Genomic DNA, 19,132 nt, shown 5'->3' on the forward strand with positions numbered 1-19,132 from the left:
GGAACTGCTGACATCAAAGCAAATAATTCCAAATGCTACAACTCAACCATCCTTCATCAGTTTTTTTGGAAACATTTAGTGAGGTTCTACATATTACAAGGTAGATATTTTTTCTCAATCAATTTCATACACCTGGGAGTAAAGGAAAAGGTAGGTAAAAGTAGTCCCCTGTGCAAGCACTGAGCCATTACTGACCCATGGGGGGACGTCGCATCAGGATGTTTTCTCGGCAGACTTTTTACAGGGTGGTTTGCCATTGCCTTCCCCAGTCATCTACACTTTACCCCCAGGAAACTGGGTACTCATTTTACCGACCTCGGAAGGATGGAAGGCTGAGTCAACTTTGAGCCGACTACCTGAACCCGGCTTCCACCAGGATCTAACTCAGGTCGTGAGCAGAGGTTGGGCTGCAGTACTGCCACTTACCACTCTGCACCACGTGGCACCTGGGAGTATCCTCGTTGATTTTATGAAAAATAGAATGTTCAGGATCTATACACCAGTGAGCCCAGAGCACACATTCGGAGGCAGGAAATTGTGTCCCCCCCAAAAAAGCTTCCCAGTAGTAGATTCCCTCCCCCAAATTTCCCTATGAAATCCAAGTTTCAGCAGAAGTGAATTTCCAAGTACTCCAGGGGAGTAGATGTGTTAGACAAAACAACACAATGAAACAGAAACCTACTGGCGCTTTTAAAGACTAAGAAAATGTATTCCAGGAAAAGCTTTCAACCAATAACCAATTACAAGACAATGAGAATAAACAACTTCTATGCAGCTGAAGAAGTGAGACCTGATTCATGAAAGCATACAATGGAATAAATTTTGTTAGTCTTTAAGGTGCTGCTGGAGCAGCTGTGAGTCTCTCTACACAAAACACCTCAGCGCTTGTTCGTCAAGGGAGACACAATGTTAGCCAGGAAGCGCAGTTTAAAAAGACAGAGCCGGTGGAGATCGCTCATCAGAGGGTTTCTTAATTTCATCTTCGTCTCCCCGAGAGCTCTGTCAATTTCATCTCTCCAGTCTAAAATTGTCTGGGATCACAACCAGAGGGCAGCGAGGAATGGTCATGGGCTGGAGCTGCCTTCCATAGCCTGGCTTGGACCTGAAGACGTTATAACGGGCTGAAGTTTCCCTTCTGGCATTTCACAGCCCCTTCACACAGCTCCAGTGTATAGCAAAGTCTTTGCTATAAAGGCTTTTATAAATAAAATAAAATATTTATTTTATAAATAAAATAAAAATATAAATAAATAAAACAGATCTCTCACAAAACATATAAGAGATTTTCTCTACACGAGACGCCTTGGTGCGTGTTTGTCAAATGCAGGGAGATGCAATGTTAGCCGGGAAGCGTCGTTTAAAAAGACAGAACCAGTGGAGTTCCTCCTTAGAGGGTTTGTTAATTTCAACTTTGCCTCCCTGAAGGCTTTCAATTTCACCTCTCCAGTCTCAAACTGTGTGGGATCGTAACCAGAGGGCAGCGAGGAATGGAAATGGGCTGGAGCTGCATTCCAGAGCCAGGCTTGGACCCGGAGATGTTTTAATGGGCTGAAGTTTCCCTTCTGGCACTTCACAGCCCCTTCACACAGCTCCAGTGTATAGCAAAGCCTTTGCCTGACACTGGCTCTGTCTTTTTAAACTACCCTTCCCAGCTAACATTGCATCTCCTGACACGTGTTCTTCATGTGTCAGGTGTCACATGTAGAGAGACTCCTGTGACATTGTGTTTTTAACTGATGACCTGCTTAGTGTCAGCTAAATGGCTTTATCGCGTACTCTCAGGTCAAGCGTTTGTCCCGTCCAGCTTTATAGTTGCACCTAATGTAGCCTCCTCACTGCAAGCAAAATAGAATCTACCTATCCTCAGAAGCAGTGTGCGTGTTAAGTGCCGTCAAGTTACAGCCAAATTATGGTGACACTACCCTCCCCCCCACATCAGGGTTTTCAAGTCAAGAGACATTCACAGGTAGCTTGCTTTCCTCTCCATAGCAACACTGAACATCCTTCATGGATCTCCGATGCAAGAACTAACCAGGGCCAACCCTCCAAGATCTGATAAGATCAAGCTAGCATAGGCCATCCTAGTACAGTTGACAGGCAGCTCCGGGCGGGGGATAGGGACCTGGCACTTACCTTGGGGGAGAGGGGGTGCACGCACACAAAGCACGCGAGTGCATGCCATTACAGGCGCAATGATGTCACTTCAAAAATGATGTCATTGTGCAGCTCCTGGGAGCATGTCCAGGCTGCGCAGGGGCTCAAAATGGGCCCGATTTGCGCCGAAATGGGCCCGTTTGGGGGGCTCTGCGGAGTGCACGGGCTCTCCTGCACTCCACAGTGCTGAAAATGAACCTGTTTTGCCGAGGATCAGGCACATTTTCAGGCACTGCAGAGCGCAGGAGCACTCCCGTGCTCTGCAGTGGCCCTGATCAGGGCCAAAACAGGCCCAATCCTAGTGGCTGATACATACAGGAGTGCACAGTGCCACGGGGGAATGCACAAGGAAGGTGCGCGCGCGCCCCTGCCAGTTAGGTAAGTGGGGGTGAGGTGGGGGATCCCCCGCCCCCACCGGGGGGTCTGGGATCCCTACATTCTAGTCAGAGGTACTTGGCATGAAAAAGTAGATACTCCCCCCCGCAAATGCGAAGTGCTTAGCACAAATCTACAGTTATTTCTGTTCTGTGAAACTGAACAGAGGTGGCTTGATTCCTATTTATTTTAAAATAATGAAAAGATTTTTTCTGCCATTAGGATTCCTTCTCCCCCTCCGGTGCCTGTAATTGCAAAGATTTTTTTATTGGGTGAATGATTTGTAACACGCAATAATGCACAACCTTCTTTGCTGGTATTATCTTCAGAGCAAGGGCCGCTCTTAATGATGTTTACGCTTGTAAAAATAAAGCATCGTAAAAATGCAAGCAGTAGCAGGGAGCGATAACGTCTTCCGTACAAATCATTTCCAATGGATCCACAAGAGCCCTCCAGAAAAGCCTTCTTTTAATTAACTTATGGAATTCACTGCCACAAGAGGTGCTGATGTGGCCCCACTGGCTTGGGCAGTATTAAAGGGAGACTGGAAAAACGCATGCCACTTAGGTCATTCATTAGCTAAATGGAGCATCCATGTTTGGGCACAGTATACCACTGCAACAGAGGGGAAGGGCAGCCATTAAGGTTTTGAAGGACTACTTAAACAAATGCTGGATAGTAGGAATTCTTTTTTCTAAAAAAAAGCATCATTTATTGTTGATTTATATTCCGCCCTCCCCACATTCCCAGCAGGCTCAGGGTGGATTACAGATACATAGAGGTTAAAATAGATAAAACAATTATTATAAATTAGCAACCATAAAAACTTCTAGATGTACACAATTTAAAATACATATAAACGTCAACATAGCAGCACAAAGTCCAGGTGACCAACCTAAATCATCTCCAGAGCATCTTCGCAGTAAAAGATTTTTAAACGGGGGTATTGGTGGTGGGGAGGGCCTAATCCACCTTCAACCGGCCAGGGGGCACTGCCTAGCACCGCCCATATGCCTGCTGGAACAGCTCCGTCTTGCAGGCCTGGCGAACGGATAACAAATCCTGCCAGGCCCTGGTCTCATTAGAAAGAGCGTTCCGCCAGGCTGGAGCCAGGACTAAGAAGGCCCTGGCCCTGGTCAATGCCAGGCAGGCCTCCCTGGGGCCAGCGACCCTTAGCAGATGTTTCTCACTATAGCAGAGATTCCTCTGGGGTTCATTTAGAATTGGTTTGTATGATTTCGGACTGGTTTAGCTGATTATTTAAACAATTGCCTGCCCAGTAGACAAGTAGCACAACAACAAAGAGAGGCAGTAGAACTCTATCAGGCTGTGTGAGAACACATGTGCAAAAAGTTGTGACAGACTGGACTGTGTTAGGAAGGAATTGAGCGAAGCTGCCTGATGAATAGCCACTAACAAGTCAACGAACGGATGAACTATCAAAAATCAGCTCCTTTATCAACACTGGCAAACAGGATGTGATCCAAACCAGCGTATGTTCAAGCATCCCTAATTACGCCTGCCTCCATGAAAATAATAATAATATAACATTTGATTTATGTACCACCCTTCAGGATAACTTAACACCCACTCAGGGTGGTTTGCAAAGTGTGTTATTATTATCACCACAACAATCACCCTGTGAGCTGAGAGAGCTACAAGAAGCTGTGACTGACCCAAAGTGTCTCAGCTGGCTTCAAGTGGAGGAGTGGGGAATCAAACCCAGTTCTCCAGATTAGAGTCCCATGCTCTTAACCACTACACCAAACTAGCCAAACTGGCCCACCAAAGTGAGTGTGGTCGTTCAAAAATATATTCAAAAGGTTGTAAAATGGTACGGGAACATCACTATAAGCTTTAAAAGTTTCAAACAACCTTTTTCTCTATATCGTGTCCTCTCATTCTCTGTGTCTTTCCACATTGATGTAAAGTGTCTAAAAACGAGGAGTGGCAAAACACAAGCTTGAATGGGACTTGATGGAACATGACACACGTAATACACACAGATAGCCTCTATTTGCTTAGTGGTTAAGTGGAGACACGTTGTACATTCTCAGAGTCCCTTAATTCAACAATATTTGCATATGCCCACAACAAAAGAAGGATAATGCTCAACAGTTCTTGCAAAATAGCCCAAAAGAAGGATCGGGATTCAAAACCCCGACTAACAGAACTTGCAAGCAATTTTTAATTTGATGTATTGTCGAAGGCTTTCACGGCCGGAGAACGATGGTTGTTGGGGGTTTTCCGGGCTGTATTGCCGTGGTCTTGGCATTGTAGTTCCTGACGTTTCGCCAGCAGCTGTGGCTGGCATCTTCAGAGGTGTAGCACCAAAAGACTTTTGGTGCTACACCTCTGAAGATGCCAGCCACAGCTGCTGGCGAAACGTCAGGAACTACAATGCCAAGACCACGGCAATACAGCCCGGAAAACCCCCAACAACCAATTTTTAATTTCTTTAATAGTAATATTATAAAGAGCCTCGTGGTGCAGAGTGGTAAGCGGCAGTACTGCAGCCCAAGCTCTGCTCAAAGCCAAAAGAATAAGAGAAATCAATGGCTATATAGGAAACAAAGGCTGTTTTCACAAGTCAACGTTACGCAACATCACGCAACACTCCTGGGATGCTAGTGTCTTTATGGCAGGATTTCTGACATCATCATGCCACAAAAACGGAACCACGATGGGGTGACCTCGGAAATCGCACCAAGAAGACGCCACCATTCCGTGAGTGTTGTATGATGTTGCACAACATTAACGAGGTGTAAAAACGACCAAAGTGATTTTTCAGGAAAAAGAAATTCCACTCCCCATAATACCACCAGATAACACTAAAGAATCTTTGTGTTCAGTTTGCAGATGGGAGAGGTGCAACAGAAACAAATATTTTAGGGAGAAAGCAGCAGCTTACGCTCAAAATCATCTTCAACCTTCTCTTGAGGTCTGCTGTCTCACTGCCACTACATAACACACCACTCCTTCACTACAATTCCATTATAATCCCTGTTTTTGCTACCTTAAGCTAGAGGCAATCCTGGGGAATTTTCAAACACAATGGAGCAGCTGATGGAAGCTTCACTGCCCTGTTACAAAGGTAAAGGTGCAAGCACCCTGTGCAAGCACCGAGTCATTACTGACCCATGGGGGTATGTCGCATCACGACATTTTCTTGGCAGACTTTTTGTTACGGAGTGGTGCTTGTTACGGGGTGTCAAAATATATTCATTCTACCTCCAGCTTATATGCAATTTCCAAGGTAACTCTAGCAAAGCTGTGTTTTCTTCCTTGAAGATATTTTGGCCACCCCCACCCACCCGACAAATGAAGTCGAGGGGACTCAATCTCTTGCCTTAAGTGAGACTTCTCATTATATTTCAAGAAGGAAAAGGGCATCTGGATTGAGCTTCCAACCTCTGACTCCAGCCGTAGGAATTCGAGACAGGTGCCCTTTGCTTAGGTCTATGTTTGTTGGGAGGAAATGCATCTTGACACAATGGGGGGTGGGACATAGGTGACGCTGGCTATGTGGCCTTTATAGACCCGGAGGCTTACATATCCACATTTCAAGAGTCCTGGAAGACTTATGCGACCTGTCGTTGCTATTGCTGTCTGGAAAATGGCCAGTGTCATGGAAGCTTGATGAGTGACCTTGGGTCAGTCAGATGCTATCCATCTACGCTACTTTACAGCTACGGTTACCTGATCCAATGTGAAAGTTAGGAGTAAAATGTACAAAATCTATAGATTTGCAGTGCACTCCTGAACAGAATTCTTAGCAAATTGTCCTGAGGATTGCACTGCCAGTTTGCAAGAGCTTCCTTCATGACCATCGTACAAGCATTTTAGAGACCAACAACTGTTCGGATGATTCTTTTAGGTGGGTAACCATGATGGTCTGCAGCAGAACTGCAGGATTTAAGTCCACTGACATCTTAGAAACTGATAAGATTTTCAGAGTGTGAGGGCCAAACTACAAGTGACGCCTGACACAGGTTGGACACTTGTCAGCTTCCCTCAAGTTTTTGATGGGAAATGTAGGTGGCTTGGTGGAATGTTGGACAAGTGACAGCTGAAAAGTCCATTGGAGAGCCAAGCTGCAAAACCAGGACGCCTACATTTCCCATCAAAACTTGAGGGAAGCTGACAAGTGTCCAACCTGTGTCAGGCATCACTTGTAGCTTGGCCCTCAGCTTTCCAGAGTCAGAACTCCCTTCCCCAGACACCTGTTCAACCACCTGGGGAATAAAGAGAGAAAGAGCATTGTACCTGTTGGCTCCTGGAATGGTATGGTGTGGAGTACAGCAGTGGCAAGAAGTGGGATTTGGAGGTATCTGGCTCAGGCAGTCACTGTTGAGAACATCTCCTGATAGCTCCATCATGGCTCCATCATGAGGGTGTGCAAGGCACAGCTGTTTTTATGCTTTGCCTCCAAAACCCTAAATTGGCTACTGAATAGAGCAACTTCACACATCCCACTTCCAGTCTTCAAGTCCAGACCAACTGAGTGAGTGAATCAGCCCCTACTGTCATTTCAACACTGTAGCACTGTAAGGTAATGATGGGTATGGGTGAGAAATCCAGCCTTGATGAGTGACAGATGAATGGGTGAACGGCCTCCAACAGGAAACACTGCATTTTGAGGGTGGGTGGTATTAAAAATAGTTATATTCAGGGCTCATTTTGAGGGGGAACGTGCAGGAACGCAGTTCCGGCAGTTCCCCAAAGAGGTCACATGTCAGGTGGCCCTGTCAGGTGGCCAGGATCTGGCCTCTGATAGGTGGTGGATCACTCTTCTGCTCAGCAGCGGCCCAATCCTGGCCATTTTGGGCCCTTTTTGGCCATTTTGGGCCCAATTTCAGCCCTGAATGGCCAGGATTGGGTCCAAAACAGCCAGGATAGGTGATGTCAGGGGGTGTGGCATATGCAAATCAGTTGTGCTAATGACACATTTCCGGTGATGTCAAGGGCCGTGGCATATGCTAATGAATATGCGAATGAGTTACTCCCGCTCTTTTTCTACGAAATGACCCCTGGTTATATTTCATTTGGTAGCAGAGTTACTTAGTCAGAAGTGTTTCCCCCAATGTTCAGTAATTAATCATCAGGCAATTAATCTGTAGAAAGACAGAACTTACAGTTTATTGAGGTAGATTCTCTTCATGGCAATATCTTGGAGGAGAAAGAGTCCAAGTCTAAAGAATTCCTTTCCCTATAAAATACCACGGCCAGATAGTCCGGCAGCAAGGCTGCAAGTGGGTCTGTGGATGAGGCCTTCATGGCAGGAGCTTTGAGAAATACATACTTCCCCTTTGGAAGGCCATAAGGCAAAAAGAAGACATCTCTTAAGAGAGACAGAGACAGAGCAGGAGTCAGGAGGCGTTCCCTCCTTAGACAAGGAGAAGCAACTTACTATCAAGAAAGTTACATATACACACAACGAGACATGCAGCACCCCCCAATGTCCAAAGCATGCTGAGTTGCCTGTTCCATCAGATGGGAGGAGATAAACATGATCTTTCTGGGGTGTTAGCATGTCACCACATAAAAGCATAAGTAGAGCCTGTTGGATCAAACCAGTAGTCGATCTAGTCAGGGGTAATTTCGTAGAAGAAGAGCTGGAGGAACTCATTAGCATAACTCATTAGCACAACTCATTAGCATATGCCGCACCCCTTGCCATCACCGGAAGTGTGTCATTAGTATAACTGATCTGCATGTGCCACCCACACCTGACCACCTATTCTGGCTGTTTTGGACCCAATCCTGGCCATTCAGGGCCGAAATTGGGCCCAAAATGGCAAAAGGGGGCTGAAAATGGCTGAAAAGGGGCACACAATGGTCAAAATCGGGCCTCTGCTGAGTGGGAGAGTGATCCACCACCTGTCAGAGGCCCAATCCAGACCATTTCGGCCCCAATCCAGGCCGAAATGGGCCCAGAATGTCCGAGAGTCAGGTGGGTGGGGCCACCTGACATTAGGCCTCTTTGGGGAACTGCCAGAACTGTGTTCCTGTGCATTCCCCCTTGGAATGAGCCCTGGATCTAGTCCAACGTACTGTCACACAGTGGCCAATCAGGTGCCCTGGAGGGTTGAACAACCAGAATATTGAGGCCGAGGCCCTTCCCTAATGCTGCCTCTGGTATTCAGAGGTGTGCTGTCCACCTCCAGTCCTGGGACCAGAGACATTCATGGTTGTTGAAGTTTAGATCCCACTTTATGCTCAGCGCCATAGAATTTTCCCAGTTTTCTTCTGTCACAGACCTCAGCTGAACCAATGGCACGTGTGCTCTGTGGGGTGCTTGGAGGGGCTTCTTAACCCTTTCAGCTCCCGCAGTTTTTCTGCTGGAAACCACCTTCCACCCAGTTGCTTTTCTTTAGCAGGAAAAGATCCCTGTCAGATGGAAAAGGTTAACAACCCCCCTCCTCCTTCTGTGTTGCTTTTTCTGTTCCAGGCTGCACGGCACCAAATGTCAGGGGGGGAATGACACGTGAATCAACCACGCATGACATTCCACGTCACATGTCAGTTTGGCCCCGAGAAGGAAAATTTGGGTGGGAGTCTGTTGTTTAAAAGTATTGGCAGAACATCCCAGCCTTTTCTCTCCTTCCAAACAAAAACCATGTACTCCCATATCCTTCTGGTGGATAAAATGCATTTCCCAGATCGTTCACTGAGGCGAGAGGGAGTCAGGCTAGCATTATTAAAAAAAAAAAAATGCTGTTTGACTTTTAACAAGACCATTAATTGATACCACATCTTGTTGAAACTCTCATTTAAATGCCAGCAAAATGCTAACGCTTTCTTAGAAGCATTAATAAAGAGGGCAATTAAACATGCCCGTTTCGAGACTCTCGATAAATTCATAAATCTTGAGTTAGTTAACGGGCTGGGACACTTAGATTTACCTTTCAGACGCCATTGTTAGTACATTCCAATAAATGATATTATCATGGCTAATTCCAAATAATTCCAAATCTGCAATTATAGGTAGGTAAACGATTAAATCCATGGAGGAAATATGAGTATACAAAATGTTTTCTTCAAAGGACTTTTTAAATGTGATGTTTAGTTAGTCCACAGTAGCGACGTTCAAACACTTGCCAGTTTGGCTTCGTGTCCTATTTTGGTGGTTTGGCTGGTGAACCGATCTTACGAAGAGCATTCAAGCAGGTCGGAGACAACCTGAGAACATTCTTGCCCATTTAGGAGAGCCCACAGATGGTGTCTTGCATGAGAGACCCCCCAAATGCTGGAGCTGAGGGTGGGGGAGTCCAGGAAGAGCAGACACCAGTCTTCTAGGCCTTCTCTTTTTTTGTTTGTATTGAAGCTGAGTGCTGGTAATGAACCAAAAGATTTCTGGTTCAAACCTTGCCTTGGCCACCGATTCACGGGTAACCTTAAGCAATTCTCAGCTTCTCACTCTCAGGCCCCAATCTATGAGAGGTTCATCATTATACTGGCCTACCTTACAGGGTCATTGTAAGGATTACTGAAATATACTCTCTGTGGTGCTTTGGAGTGTTCAGGGCACTTTGCACTTCTTTTTGGACTCAGACCTATGTGTCTTTCATAACCACAGCCCATGTTTCATTGCCCATACCCAGAGTAGTTAATCTTCTCTCAGTGTCAGTCCTACTGGAAGACCCAGTTTGGTATAGTGGTTAAGAGCAATGGGACTCTAATCTGGAGAGCTGGGTTTGATTCCTCATTCCTCTGCTTGAAGCCAGCTGGGTGACCTTGGGTCAATCACAGCTTCTCAGAGCTCTCTCAGCCCCACCCACCTTACAGGGTTATTGTTGTGGGGATAATAATAACACACTTTGTAAACCACTCTGAGTGGGCATTAAGTTGTCCTGATGGGTGGTATATAAATCGAATGTTGTTGTTGTTGTTTTTACATCTACAAGGGGGAGGGGGTAATAAAAACAGCATACCTAACAGGACACCTTGGGCCAATCATTCTCCCTTGTAAAGTTGTTATGAGGTTAAAATAGTGGAAGGATGCGATCAGCTGGTGCAGAGATAGATGGACGAAAGGATTTCTGAGATACTGTAGAAATGCTAGGGATACCAGGCCTGTGCCTGGCAATAGTGGAAAGTTTGTGGTCAGGGCATGGGGAGGAAGAAGCATCATAGAGATTGGGGGAATTCCTAGAGAGTCATCCAACCTGGTGACATCACATCCGAGTCTTCACCCAGAAGTGACATTGCCATGTTGCATGACATCATTTTACCCCTATTTTTCCTCCAGTGAGTGCCCGCAGAGATCAGGGAGCACTCTTGGAGGATTTTCTATCATTAGTGAGCAAATGGTAACCTTAAAGTATACGATGTTCATGTTTGTGCTTTCTGGAGATAAACACTTTTCCTCCAATCTTGCGGCAGGGTTGCAAGGAAGAAAGGAGGTGCTGGATGGAAAGAGCCGTGCCTCAGTGACTGAACACTCACTTGGCATACAGAAGTCTCAGGTTCATTCCTCAACATCTCCACGTAAAAGGCTCAAGTATTATTGATGTGAAAGACCTCCTCCCGAGACTCAGGAGAGCTTTTGCCAGTCAGAGAAGATAAACCTGACCTTAACAGGTCGGTGGACTGACCGGAGAGACTCCAACTTCACGTGTTCAAAGAATCCAACTTCATGTGTTCAAAGAATACAACTTCATGTGTTCAAAGAATACAACTTCATGTCTTGCTGTTGTGCATCTGTTGTGCCACTGGCTAAGTCGAGTTGGACCAAGTAAACAAGCCCTCCCTTCCCTCTTCCAGACAGTACAGATTTTCTCGAACATTCAGGTTTCCAGCCCTGGCTTACAGCCTCACATACAGCAGCACAGCATCTTTCCAGATGAAGTCAGGCTGTCCTGACTCGGGGCTCTGATTTCAGCCTCCCACCAGACAGCACTATTTCACTGGCCGTGTGGTCAGCGTGAACTCGGCAAGCTCTCTTCTCGGAGCCAAAGAGGCAGCAGAGACCGGCGGAGCTATAATTATTTGCGTTCCTTCAGAAACCTCCTCCCAGCAAATTAGAAGGGAGAGCAGCGAAAGCTCTGAGCCGACTTTTCGTGAACCTGTTCATTTGGGATCCACAGAGCAGAGCCTTGTATAGAAGCAGTCAGGAGGCCCCTGCTGTGAGCAAGTGCCCTTTGCCTCGACTGCCAGGGAAGAGTGTAATTCCAGGGGGGGAGGGGGGAGGCCTTGGCTCAGGGGCAGCCTTGAGAAGGGTGCAAATAGTCAGTGCTGCCAATACACCGTCCTCTTTGCGGCCTCCCTGACATTGGTTGCTCAGGAGGATTACTCTTCCAACACTGCAGATGTGCAACACAGGCTGGAATTATCGTCTTGCTATCAGAATACCAAAGAGGTCCCTGCCCCAAGGAGCTTACTGTGTACAATTCACCCCAAAGGAAGTGGAGGCAGGGATAAACGGGGAAGAGCACGCGTACGTTGCTGTTGAAGATGCTTAGTTTCAGGAATGGATGAAAAGTTGAAGAGATGATGCCTTAGTCCTAGTCAGGTCAATTGATCTATCAAAGTCAGTATTGCCATGTCAAGGACTTGGCTATCATCTACAACTTGATCCTTTCCGTGGGAGATTTCCGGGATTGAATCTGGGACCTTTTGCATGCAAAACGGGTGTCGTGATACAGAGTCACAGTCCTTCCTTGGGGAATATGAACACATCAAACTGTTGAATCAGTCCTTTGGTCAGTCAAGGCCAGTATTGTCTACTCTGACTGGCCGCAGTTCTCCAGGGCCTCAGGTCATGCTCTTTCACATCACCTGCATACTGATTCTTTTTTTTAAAAAAAATGAACAAGCCAGGGATTGAATTTAGGACTTTCTGCATGCAAAGCAGATGTTCTACTGTCGAGCCACAGAGTCCTCCCACATCCCACCTTTCAGGTGGGGGTGGGGCTGGTAACATTACCTGTTTGGGGATTTTTTTGTTATTAGCTAAAATAATTACAATCAGATTTTTCATAATTACAGTAATTAATGCTCAGACCTAGATAGCCCAGGTGAGCTGATCTCGTCAGATCTCAGAAGCTAAGCAGGGTTGGCTTTGGTTAGTAATTGGATGGGAGACCTCCAAGGAAGATCAGGGTTGCAGAGGCAGGCAAGGGCAAACCACCTCTGTTAGTCTCTTGCCATGAAAACCCCACCAGGGGTCACCATGAGTCAGCTATGACTTGAGGGCACTCTCCACCACCACACTAATTAATATGCAAACAAAACAAATTCCCCATCTAAACAGACTGTAAAGGGGGGGACCCAAACCCAACACTTCTCCCCAAGGAAGCAAAGGCTAAATTATATGTGATACATGGGATTTGGGATCAAGCGTTGTAACTCCTCGTTTTGGTGCAAAAAGTTACCCACCAGAACTGATATGGCTCAGGACAAATGAAGTTAATACCTGCCTCTTTTCCCCCTCTTACTGGGACTTAAAGCCTTTCTTTATTGTTGCCCTTTTCACGTGGGCAAATGATACATACAGAAAAGTTAACCCTTCCTTTCACAGCAACGTGGCCCGATCCATGTTCTGCCCACCAAAAATTCATTGCCTTGTCAGCAAAATTACTCACCAGAGGATCTGACAATCAACATATAATGCATTTTTTTATCCCACCCAGAGCTCATTTCGAGGGGGAATGCTCAGGAATGCAGTTCCGGCAGTTCCCCAAAGAGGTCACATGTCAGGTGGCCCCACCCACCTGACTCCGGCCATTTTGGGCCCATTTCGGCCTAGATTGGGGCCGAAACAGTCTGGATCGGGCCTCTGACAGGGGGTGGATCACTCTCTGACTCAACAGCGGCCCAATCCTGACCATTTTGGACCCCTTTTTGGCCATTTTCAGCCCCCTTTTGCCATTTTGGGCCCAATTTCAGCCCTGAATGGCCAGAATTGGGTTCAAAACAGCCGGGATAGGTGATGTCAGGGGGTGTGGCATATGCAAATCAGTTGTGTTAATGACACACTTCTGGTGATGTCAAGGGATGTGGCATATGCTAATAAGTTATGCTAATGAGTTATGCTAATGAGTTCCTCCAGTTCTTTTTCTACGAAATGACCCCAGATCCCACCATTCCTCCAAAGAGATCAGGGATGGCCTATTTTGATCTTCCCATCCCCCATTTTACCTCCACAACAACCCCGTCAGGCAGGTTAGGTCAAAAGGCACAGAGTGTCAAGATCAGTCAACAAACGTCATGGTATGGTGAGGATTTCAACTTGTAATACTTTACAATACTTTACAATACAATACAATACTTTAACCACTACCCCAAGCCAGTCACATCACTATTGTGTCTTCCTGGTTACTACAGAGAGAGAAAAGGAAAGATGTAGGTCCACTGATTTCATCGGTGACCAAACTTCCGCTAAAATGTTTCAGGTAGGTAAATATGTTGGTCTGTAGTAGAAGAGCAAGATTTGGGTCCAGTAGCACCTTAAAGACTAACTTGCATTACAGATGCTAATTTTCTGCACTTCACACCCATGCTCTATCAAGAAAATTACAATATGTATTATATCCAGCTTCCTGACACTCTAATTTACAATACCCCTCCCACCCTCTGCCTGGATTATAAGGACTCCTTTCTTTTTCTACTCCTTGTATCTGACAAGGGAGCTTTGACTCTCGAAAGCTCATACCCTGGGAATCTAGTTGGTCTTGAAGGGTCTACTGGACCTGAATCTTGCTCTGCTGAAATGTGTAGTTCTGGCCTGGGAGGTAGCAGTTTGTCAAAGACTTCATCCAGGGTTCAGAACAGAATCCACATCAGAACTTGAGGCTTTCAGTTGAACCTCTGATCTGAGGCTCAAATCCATAACGGCACCCCGTGAACATTGAAGTCAGCTCTTCGACGGCTATCCCAGCAGCAATATTGACCTTACAATCCCTCCTCCTCCTCTTTTCACCCTCTGCTTATATTCTTGTCAGATCAATATCCTATCTTCTTTTTGGACTTCTTCTAGCACTCCCCATATTAAATTAAAACAGATGTGATCAATCTTCAGTTAATCTTTGCCCAAACAAACGATCCATAAGCCTCCTTCAGGTCCTCTGCGGAGTGGATTATCTAATGCTGGCATGCTACTTATCCTCCTGGGACATTGTTAGCACATTTAATAATGCCAAATTACCCTCTTTATTATCAACTACCATACGTGACAAAACAGCCTGTTTGTTCACGAACTGGGGTAGACCTCAGCTAAACTTCTTTGACCACTCCGGGGAGATAGTGAAGGCTTATAAAACCGTGAACAGTGTGAAGATAGATATTTTTTTCTCCTTATAACTCTAGGATTTAGGTTTGCCCTGCAAGTGTGCCCACTACTAGGTTTGCCGAGCCTGGCAACTAGTACAGTGGGTGGAAACATGGGGGGGGGGCATTGTGAAAGTAATGATGTCACTTCCAGGAAAAATCTGGAAGTGACAGCGGTAGCTCTAGGAATTTCCAGAAACTCAATGGTAAAACCATAGCCTTTCTGGCAATTCTTAGTAATCTTATCATGCTTCAGACACTGGTGCTTTATTTTTTTTAACCGACTGCCACTTGGAGTGGGGGCGGGCAATGGAAGCTTGGGGAAAGGGATTCCCTACCTTAGTTGGGGTGTTGGCAGCCCTACCCACTATGTATCAATATGAATGAAGACCACTTTCCAGTTCAGCACAAATCCACCCTAGGCACGCTTGAACACCTGTTGGTTCAGCTGGTGTTCCGTTGGTTCAGTTCAGGTCTCCATCAGCAGCAGAAACTGGTTCTGCGGCTTACTTTCCCATATCCAAACAGAACACTACTGTGCTCTTGGCAGCATTTCATGCATTCACGTTCTCAAACAACTTCATGGGAATCCTAGTTCCCAGGTCCCCTGAAGAGCTGTCATCACAGAGCACTGCTTGTCAGGCAAGTTTTTTTAAAAATAAAAAGCACAATCCAGCAATTTCCCTTTTGCCAGGTACACCCTAGGAAAGGAAACATGGTCACTTCTGACATATTGCCCCTATGCTTCTGAAACTCCAAAAGAATGCCCAAGAGTGCTGCCTGCCAGCTGATAGTTTAAAGGGACCCTCTGCTTTCAAGTGGCAGGAAAAGTTTAAATGGCCATTTCCCTGCCGCTCCAAGCAGCAGAGAAATGGCCATTTAAACTGCCTCTTTTGCTGCCGCTTTGCAGCAGCATGGAAAGGGACATTGCCCTTTAAAACGAACCAAACGAACCAGTAAACCGGTTCGTGAAAGTTCGTGGAAACGAGCTTCCATGAACCACTGGTTCGCGACTCTCGAACCGGGCTGGTTCATCGGCTTTTATGGTTCGTATTCAGGTTCATGCCCATCTCTACCCAAGACCTCTTTCAAGCAAGGGTTCAGATCGGGATGAGTGATGCTCCAGATAAGGGAAATGCTATGGCAGCAGCAAGGGAACACAACTATATATTTATTTACTTATTTGTTGCTTTCTTGCCCCACCTTTCTTCCCAGCGGGGATCTAAAGTAGCTTATATTGTTCTCCTCTCCTCTATTTTATTCTCATATCAAACATGGGAAGTTTGAGTCAGTTTGGTGTAGTGGTTAAGAGTGTGGGACTTGAATCTGGAGAACCGGGTTTGATTCCCCACTCCTCCACTTGAAGCCAGCTGGGTGACCTTGGGCCAGTTGCAGCTCTTTCAGGGCTCCCTCAGCCCCACCCACATCACAGGGTGATTGTCATGAGGATAATAGTAATACACTTTGTAAACTGCTCTGAGTGGATGTTTAGTTGTCCTGAAGGGTGATATATAAATCGAATGCTGTTGTTGTTGTTAGAATTATTGTTGACAGCAAAGCAAAAGAAGCACACTCCTCCTGATCCAAATTACCAGCAGTAGGAACAATGTATGGTGGTGGAGAGTGCCCTCAAGTCATAACTGACTTATGGTGACCCCTGGCAGGGTTTTCTTGGCAAGAGCCTCACAGGGGTGGTTTGCCATTGCCTGCCTCTGCAACTCTGGTCTTTCTTGGAGTTGTCCCATCCAATCACTAACCAAGGCCAACCCTGCTTAGCTTCTGAGATCTGACAAGATCAGGCTTACCTGGGCTATCCAGGTCAGGGTGCTGATTGGTTTAGCCCCTTACTAATCACTTAGGTCACCAAGCCCTCCCCCTACTGCAACTGCTGCAGACAGGGGATCCATTGCTGCCACCAGTTCCTGCCCATCCTGCTCCATCTCCACATAGGGCCAAACTACCCATTACAGCACCCATGGGGCCAACCCACGGCCACCAATGCCATTCTAGAAAAGTATTCGGCCATTTAAAAATTGTGATGACCTTCAGAGTGGTGCCACCGTTCAATCTTGTCCCCCTCCCCCTGTACCTTTCCAAATGCCAAACATGGCATGGTGCTGCTGTGCCATGGACCTGATGAAGACTGAGGCCTCCTGGCAATTTTTAGGAGAGCCTGATCTTGTCTGATCTCAGAAGCTAATTGGGGTTAGTAACTGGATGGGAGACCTCCAACAAAGACCAGGGTTGCAGAGGCAGGCAATGGCAAACGACCCGTGTGAGTCTCTTGCCAGGAAAAAACCCACCAGGAGTCACCATAAGCCAGCTATGACTTGAGGGCACAACTTCATTTTCAAATTCTCCTCTAAGATGGCGTCAGTAGCCAAGGGACCGGCTGCTCTAACATATAGCTTGGCTCTCACTGGTGTTTTAAGCTTAAAAAGAGCCCTGTGGTTGCATCAGACCACTATATTGTCTAGTGCAGCATCCTGCTTCACACAGTGGCCAACTAGTTGCTTGGAGGATGAACAAACAGAGCCTAGGGCCAAGGTCTTTCTTGACATTGCCTCCTAATGCTAGTATTCAGAGGTATATTGCTTCCGGATATGGAAGTTCCTTTAGAATCTCTCTACACAAGACATCTTACATGGGGACACTCAAGTGACTTACTTTCTGCGTGGTCTTATATTCAAGTGTACTCTGTCTCCCTAGCAGTGCCTGTGTATGCACAATGGAAGAACAAGTGTAAGATCTTTCACTCCAGCGTCCCTATGTAAGATGCCTTGTGCAGAGACTCTTAGAGCCAAGCTACAAGAGATAAATTACACAAGGAGGAGCACGTGAAGGGAGTTGCAATGTTAGCTGGGAAACTGAGTTTTAAAAGAGATTGGAAAGCTTTGTCAATTTCCTTCTCTACAGAACCAGCAAAGAAGATCGCTGCTCAGAGGGTTTGTTAATTTCCTCTTTGCCTCCGGAAGGCCCTGTCAGTTTTACCTCCTAAGAGGCGAAGAGGAAATAAACAAACCTTCTGAGCAGTGATCTCCCTGGCTCCATAAAGAGGGGAAATTGACAAGCCTTCCGATCTCTTTTAAAACTCAGCTTCCAGGCTAACATTGAGACTCCCTTCACGTGAGCATCCTCGTGTAATTTGTCTCTTGTAGTTTAGCTCTAACTTGACTCGGCTTATTCAGGCATGCTGATCAATGCCACAGTAAGACTCAACCGCCTTCAGTATGGGACTACCCTTGAAGACATGGAGCATGTCTGCTGTTGGGAATAATGTACACACTCACCTGAATTACAAATTCGCCATTGGTTGACTATTAGTTGACTCCCTTCACGTGCTCCTCCTCATGTAATTCATCTCTTGTAGCTTGGCTGTTAGTCACCATGGTCATTAATAGTCCTGGGAAAGAACCCTGGGAGAACTGTTGGCAATGGAGAAAACAGCTCAAGTCAAGCATTAACCCCCTCCCCACTATCACAGCCTTAAGCCACATCAGCCCCTCTCCTCCCCGCAATATTTTTCCAAGCCAAATCTTGTATCCGGTTTTCCATTCCTAGAATTCCAGCATCAGGGCTCATTGGGCACAGTCAGCCAGCACGCTAAAGAGATCCCAATCAATGGCGTGAACTGATTCCCAAACAGGGAGCTGTGGATTTTTCCTCATTGAGAGACTTTGTGATCAGCTTTACACCACTGAACAGTCTGTGCTTCTATGATTACAGCAAGATGGATATTTGTGATGAAAGCAAGTAGTGTGTACGCTCTCTCCTCTAATGCGTCATTGATTGTCTCCCCTGGCCTTTGGAAATTCTCCCATGTCTTCTCCCTAACTGCAACCTGTTACAGGTCACCTGGCAGCAATGGTAGGAATGTAAGAGGAAACACTTGCATGGCTAATTCAGGCCTAAAATTGATGGGCATGGTCTCCTTTCTGGTCCTCCTGAAGCTAATAAACCATAGGTTGGATCCAATCCACTCTCCAATGATGAAAAAGGGAGGAGGGGGTCCCTTTTGACCACCCAAAAAAGGTTTTGCTGGAAATCATGGTGACCTGCATAGACAAAAGCCACATTGGACAGGAGCTGTAGAAAGAAATTGGATAAAATTGAGCTGAAACTTTGACAGGATCCAACCTAGTGGCTTGTTTTAGCAGATGTTACTTTTTAAACTCATTTTGACAGATTCTTTGGGTGGGGAGGGAACTAGACTCGTTTCTTTTGAAGAAGAAGAAGAAGGAAGGAGGAGGAGGAGGAGGAAGAAAGGAGAAGAAGAAGAAGAAGAAGAAGAAGAAGAAGAAGAAGAAGAAGAAGAAGAAGAAGAAGAAGGAAG

This window comes from Eublepharis macularius, chromosome 7 (assembly GCF_028583425.1).
Source record: "Eublepharis macularius isolate TG4126 chromosome 7, MPM_Emac_v1.0, whole genome shotgun sequence".
Lineage (NCBI taxonomy): Eukaryota > Metazoa > Chordata > Lepidosauria > Squamata > Eublepharidae > Eublepharis > Eublepharis macularius.